The following is a 7189-nucleotide window of genomic DNA, read 5'->3' on the forward strand; positions in this document are numbered from 1 at the left end:
TTATGGCTCCAGTAACAGGAATTTTATTATAGCAGTTTGTGTCCTCAGCTCTTTTGCTGAGGCTCTGCATAATTTATGATCTAGATTCCAAAATGTTAGTGAATTGCTGCACCAGAAATAATGGAATGTGACAGCAGTGGATTCCACATTCTTGGCCCAAATATTTGTGTCTGTGGTTTACAAGTCATTTCAGAGCATGATTGCTACATTGCTCAAGCTGTTACTGAGAATGAATTCTGACAAAGGAAGAGAATTTGGGTAATTATAAAAACACAAAATGGGTCTGTGCAACAGCATTCTGCTTATGGGTATCAGGAAGAAGAGCATATCTCCCCACCACCCCTCAGCCTTCCCCCTCCACAGACATGCTTCACCCCTCGGGGGTGGGCCACATTGCTGAATATTGGGTATGGGATTCAGATCTCAGAGTACCTGTTATGTTAAAGGTATACATGATTAGTGAATCAACATTTATTGGCCACTTATCCTGTCTGAATAAAGTAGGCATGTGCCCTAATGAATTACCCTTGGAGCCATCACTTTTCTTCTTAAAGTTTTATCTTCCTGGGGTGAATGCCTGATGAGATAGTGAATGATAAATCTCACAGAAGCCCAGATGACCCAAAAGCTCCATAATCTGTTTAATTCCTTTTCATTGAAATGCATTTTTTATTAGGTATATTTTCCAACTCTTTCAGAAAGATCTGGAAACAGAGCCTACTTTAAATGCAAAATCATTTAAATGGACCAAAAATTACAGTTACTTCAGAAGTACTAAAGAGACTGTTTTGGTGTAATAAATGCATCCCTTGCTCTCATGTTGATGTGGCTTTTGTTGGTGAGTCAGAAGAGGTTTAGTGGTTGTGGAATCAACTCTATGAAGAATCTGGGAGGTTTGTATGGTATTAAATTGTCCTTTGTATGGCAAAAATGAGATAAAAATCATCTCGCCAAATTCTTGGACTCTTCATGAAAAGAGTCCCGTATATTAATTATTGTTACCGAGTGGATAGAAAGACATAAATGCAGTGTGGACAAGCGCGTGCTGCTACCGCTGTAAGGGTGTCCTCCAATTTGTAGGACTGAGAGCTGCTCTTTACTAAGAGCATTGTCTCCACACGCAGTTTGAACCTTTACTCTCTGATCATACCACCCAGAATATGGACAGAACTATGAAGTAGGATGTATATATGAATGTACATAACCTCTTTCTTACCTCCAGTGAGATGTGACGAAGTGAGACTTAGCCTCCAGTGAGATGTGACAAAAAAATGCAGGCACTTAGGATTTTTTATTCATTTATTTGGCTTTAGTGAGCACCCTGTCTCGAGCACTATTGTAGGCATTGCAGATAAAGCAGTGAATAAAACAGAACCCCTGCTTAGCTTACACTCCAGTACAGGAGACATGGTTTTTAAATAAATACATACATGCTATGAAGGAAAATAAAGCTGGGAGAGGGGAGAGAAAAGAACAGCAAGAGGATGGAGAGGAAAGAGGGAGTCAGGGTGCCAGCTGGGATATTTCAGGTGGTGAGGTCAAGGAAGGCCTCAGTGAGGAGGTGACAGTCGAGCCGAGACCTAAAGGAAGCCCAGAGTGTGCTTCAGAGTGAGCCAAACTTGGGTTCGAATTCCATTGTTGTACCTCACTTGCTGTTGGACCTCTCTGCTTGTGTGAATGTATTTGGTGTTTATCGATATTCTTCCTCCTCTTATTTATTTATTTATTTATTTGACAGAGAGAGAGACAGTGAGAGAGGGAACACAAGCAGGGGGAGTGGGAGAGGGAGAAGCAGGCTTCCCGCCGAGCAGGGAGCCCGATGCGGGGCTCGATCCCAGGACCCTGGGACCACGACCTGAGCCGAAGGCAGACACTTAACGACTGAGCCACCCAGGCGCCCCTCTTCCTCCTCCTCTTCTTCCTCCTCCTCCTCTTTTTCTTTTTGCATTTAAAAATTAAGTACAGTTTTATATTCTCTGACCATGCTGGTTAACCCAGAGTTTATAAAATTTACAGGAACCGTATTTTCCAAGTAAAAATTCAAGATTCAGTTATCTGATCTGAAAAATATACTTATTTCTGATTTATGGATTTATGTGCATAAATATCCAAGGGAGTTATAAAAATCAATTATACTTAGTTCTACATGTAATGAATCTTTTCCTTTATTGAGAGGAAAATTATATGAACTTGGCCATTTCTGGAAAGTTCTACCCTATGGATGGAAACCTTAATTACCTTAAATGCTCACAGTCCCATGAAACTCTTCTGGGGAGTCTAGAAGTCAATTTTAACAGATAGAGATCTTAACTTCTTGGAACTTCATGTGGGACAGTGGGTGGCATGAACATTGACCTAAGTGGGAAGTGACAGAAAAGTTCTACACTTAGAATTTCTAATGTGGTGTGTTCTGGAGACTGTGATCTGAGTGGGATTGATGTGGACAGCATTGCTGTCAGCTCACAGTAACGTTAAAAGCTTCTTTAGAGAAAGAGTCCACTGGGACCTTATTAGTTCTAGAGCCACTAGCTGCTCTGGGGAGAGATTCAGAAGCCCATCAGCCGCGAGGCTGTGTCTGTTTTACGTCAGGTTTCCTCTTGGGGAGCAATACAGCACACAGCTCTTTCCTGGCCAGACTTCTGGCCAAAGGAGCCCCTGAATCTGGAGCATTCAGCTGTCATGGTCATCCGTATAATACTCTGTATTTGTACAGTGCTTTATGAATCACTTCATTTTGTCCCCGTTAACAATCCTGTAGAAAGTCAGGGCAGACCCACTTGACCGGATGGGCAGGGAAATTACATGCCTGAGATCACCTAAGAAGCCAGGACTGTATCCAGATCCAAGCCCATGAGCAAGTTTCCCCTGGGCCGCCATGCTAGAGGGCCACCTTCCATAGCGTGGGAGCTGCTGACCTGTGGCAGATCAGATCCTTCTACAGAAATCATCTGGGTGGGTGATCCTGGTCATTAGTATGAGGTAAGGCAGGAGAGGAGAGAAAAGAGGTTTGGCTTGGGGCCTGAAGCCAGAGAACCATGTGGGGAGAGATGGCATCTAAAAGGAGAAAGAGACTTTCCTTGAACACTAGGATCACACACTTTAGAGCTAGAGAGAGACTGTGATGATTGTATAATCTAATCCCTTTAATGTTTAGAAAAGCAAAACAGAACAAAACTAAATGACAGCTCAGAGAAGTTGAGGGATTTAAATCACAGAGCTGGTTCGTGGCCAAGCAGTATGAAAGCCTGGTGTTTCTAATGCCCAGGCAAATGGGTTTCTGTTTTGTTTTATTTTCCTTCCTTGTATCAGGCTTACTCTCCTTAATCTCTCTCCTGTAGTGGAAAGCCTTTGAATTTTTGACGGTTTCGTATTTCTAAAAGCAGTCCTGATTAAAATGTCTTTAATTGAAATAAGAACAGTGATTAAGACCAACCTGTCCTTGTTACTGCGGATTTATCCTCTTCAACATCCACTCCATGATTTGTGACTGGACCACAGAAGCGGAGCTCAGCGGGTACTGGAGGCAGTTGCTCATTTCATATAACCGTGTTTTATTTTCTGTTGTTTCACGTGTCACAGTGTGGTGTTCTTAGTTCTTTCACGTCTCCCTCCCTTTAGGCTATGAGCTCCTTGAAGGCCTGGCACCAGGCCTCTTGAGTTTGGATTGTACCCACTAGCACAACATATGACCCTCAGAAGGCTTTCATGAAAGGTGTCTGTTTGGGTAGCTTTTTGACGACGCTGCATCTCTCTCAGTGCAGTGTCCACTGCACCCTGTCGTCTTTCCCACCCCACTCTACCCCCGCCCCAACTCAGGATGAAAGCAGTTGTTCTAGAATCCTAATCATTAGCAGGAAAATTTGGAGCCTCATGATTCATGCTCATGTTTGTCTTTTTAAGTATCTGTATTTTGAGAGCCAGTGGTCATTGTTATTCTTTGTTCATTTGAACTGTCCTCTGTTTTTGTTTGTATCTTTGAGTTCAGTTCAACGATATTGATTTCCTTTTAATGGAATAAAAGCCACCTCAGATCTTTCCTGCGTATTGAGTTATGTTTTGGTGTTCAGGAGAGGCAACGCCACCTAGTGATTAGGAGCTCAGGCTGGGGAGTGAGAGGGGCACAGGGTCTCTCCTGTCCTCCCCGTGGGGTTATCTGTAGGCCAGTTGTTTGGCCTGGATAAGCCTCGGGATTTTCCCAGGCTATTAAAGCCAGAGCTGCGTTGACCACATCATTACAATTCTGAACAGCAATGTGTTCCTGGATTGTTTTCTTCTTCGATCATCCATGCAGATGGAGAGATGGGCTTCTGCCAGAGTGGGCATCTTGATGGTGATCCTGGGTAGGAGGAAAGATACAGAATCTCACACTTTCAGCCCTCTTATTTTATTAGTTATTAAAGCTTCCCTTTTGCAAATACTTGTAAACATTTGCTCAGTGTTTTTTAAAAATTTGTGGCAGAAAGAGATTTATTGGAAAATTTGAAGATTTTTGGATCTCGTTTCCCAAGAGTCTAGCAGTTCATCCCTTTACCTATTATTAAACATAAAAGAAGAGTTCTGACAGCTTTTTACAATATCTTGAGATTATAATGATTTCTGTGTCAGACATTTGTTTGCTTCAGAGTCTGGCTGGTTGATACTGTAGTTCATTCCACAGACTGAGTGAGAGAGTGTTTAGGAGTGTGGTGGTTTTAAAATACGTCCACAAGTTCCCTGACATTCCTTCCCTCGAAAAGGCGAGTCTAATTCTCCTTCCCTTGAATGTGGGCCATTAGGGATGCCCTTCTAACCAATAGAATATGACAGAAGTGAGGCTATATGACTTCTGAGGCAAAGTCATAAAAAGGATACAGCTTCTGCGTGGCTCTCTCCCACTTGGGTCACTCACAATGGGGGGAATCAATACCATGTTGCAGGAATGTTCAAGTTCATCTCCTCGTGGAGGAAAGTGGTATTCCTCCTTCAAATCAAGAGGGGCCGCCAGGGAGCGCCTGGGTGGCTCAGTCATTAAGCGTCTGCCTTCGGCTCAGGTCATGATCCCAGGGTCCTGGGATCGAGCCCCACATCGGGCTCCCTGCTCCGCGGGAGGCCTGCTTCTCCCTCTCCCACTCCCCCTGCTTGTGTTCCCTCTCTCGCTGTGTCTCTCTCTGTCAAATAAATAAATAAAATATTTAAAAAAAAAAAAGAGGGGCCATCAGGAGAACTACTCATCACCTCTGAGGTACCTGCAGGAATGGGAGTCATATTCTTCAAGCAGATGTCTGATTATGTAGTGAATTTGCTGTTCTGCTCTTTGTACCTTTCTGAGAGGGAGAGGAGAAAGCTGGAGATGGGCCAGTAGCAGAGAACTGGCACTCTCCTAGTTGGCGAGTCACACACACACACAGATTTCCTGTGGACCAAAGGGTATACAAGTTAGCTTGAGACAACTCTCCAGAACCCCTCCCAAGAGGGCTTCTTTTGGCTGAGCAAATCCCAGCAGCATGAGACTGTGAGGTGTAACTCCATGCATGGGATCTGAAAGAGGGTTCCCACATCAGGGATTGTGCAATGGGTAGGTCTCTCCCCAGAGACTCCCAAGAACTTACACAAGACTCCCACAAATGGGGCCAGCATTTGAATGCCTGAACAAAGGGCAGCAATAGCCAAGATAGTACTAGTTAAGTAACGGTCACCTGTCCCTTTCTGTACCCTCCTAGCCCAACACACTGGAGTGAGGGAAGAGAGAAGTAGCTCTGTACTAGTCGTTTCCCAGTAGAACTTGGACAGACCTTTCTCTGTGTTGCTTATGGCTAAAGTGGCATGCCTGTTTCCCAGCTTCCCTGGCAAGGTGGGTGACTACTTCTAGCTAATAAAATATGAGGCTGTGGAAAACGCACATGTAGTTCCTCAGTGTCTGTTTTCCTGCCACAGCCGCTGAGGTGAGGGTGGGGGAGTGTGCAGCACAGAGCCTCCTGCTGACTCACCTTGGACATGCAGAGTGAGCAAGAAAGACATGTGGTGAACCTCTGAGACTGGAGTGTTCTTTGTGACAGCATAACCTAGTCTACCCTGATTAATACAAGCAGGGGCACGGAAACAGAATGCCCTCGTGTTAGACTTTTCCCTGGACAGCTGGAGCTCAATTGAGAAGTCAGGTTTTGAATCCGAGGTCTCTGCAGCCTGTGTCCAGCTTTCGGGAGCAGCGCTGCCCTAGGCATGGGCCAGAGCCAGTCCATTCCCCCCGAGAAGACAAGGAGTCTCAGATATAGTTAAAAGGGTAATCAATTTTGGAATGATTTCTTCATTGTATTTATTCCACATATCTATTCTGTTCGTAAGGCTTTTTGATCTCTCTTTTGAAATGACTGATAACACTTAGAGTAGTAATATCAGCAGCTGTGCCATGTAAATGCCTGTATTTCCTCCCTTTCCCTTTCAAACCTGGCCTCCCCTCTTCACTCCTCTTCCCCTCAGCTTCTCCTTCCTCAAATCCCATTTACTTTCCAGCCACCCTCCATCTGGCTTCCCCCGCCCCACCTTTCTTCTAAATTTCTTTTGCTAAAGTGTCCAGGGCTCTTCTAAACGTCAGGTCTGCTGGCCTTTCCTTGAACTTCTCGCCCTGTCTGCCCCTCCTGATGCTCTTCCTGGGACTCCTCCTTCACTCGGCTTCTAGAGCTTCTCTTAGTCCTGGGGTCCGACTTTTCAACAGCTCTGCTTAGCAGAAACTGGGAATATATCATCAGGAGGGTAAATTTTTAAAATTTAGCTCATTAATGGGTTTAATAAACCACTGTACTTATTTTGTAAAGAATCCTTTTATAATGTGAATAAGCACTTTTTTTAGTTGTAAAAGGTAAATTTTTCTAATTATAGCTTTTTTTTTAGGGAAATAATACTGGAAATCAAACACACACACACACTGAATAACATGAACTGATTCACTCTTAATTTCTCTTCATCCCAAGGCATTATGAAACTCTTCATTTTAAGACATTTCAGTTTCATTTGATTTGCTTTAGTCATTTATTGAGCTTCCCCTTGGTTGAGCACTGGGCACATTAATTCTTTATTCCAGAGGTGAAATGACTTGCTCAAGATTACACCACCAACTTCCATTTCTAGGAAAATGAAATAGACATACTTTTCCTATTTCTTCCACTAAGGAGGACTAAAAACTCTAGACATTACACGTAAAACAAACATGGGA

This window comes from Leptonychotes weddellii, chromosome 13, assembly GCF_054177405.1.
Source record: "Leptonychotes weddellii isolate Sample4059 chromosome 13, ASM5417740v2, whole genome shotgun sequence".
Taxonomy (NCBI): Eukaryota; Metazoa; Chordata; class Mammalia; order Carnivora; family Phocidae; genus Leptonychotes; species Leptonychotes weddellii.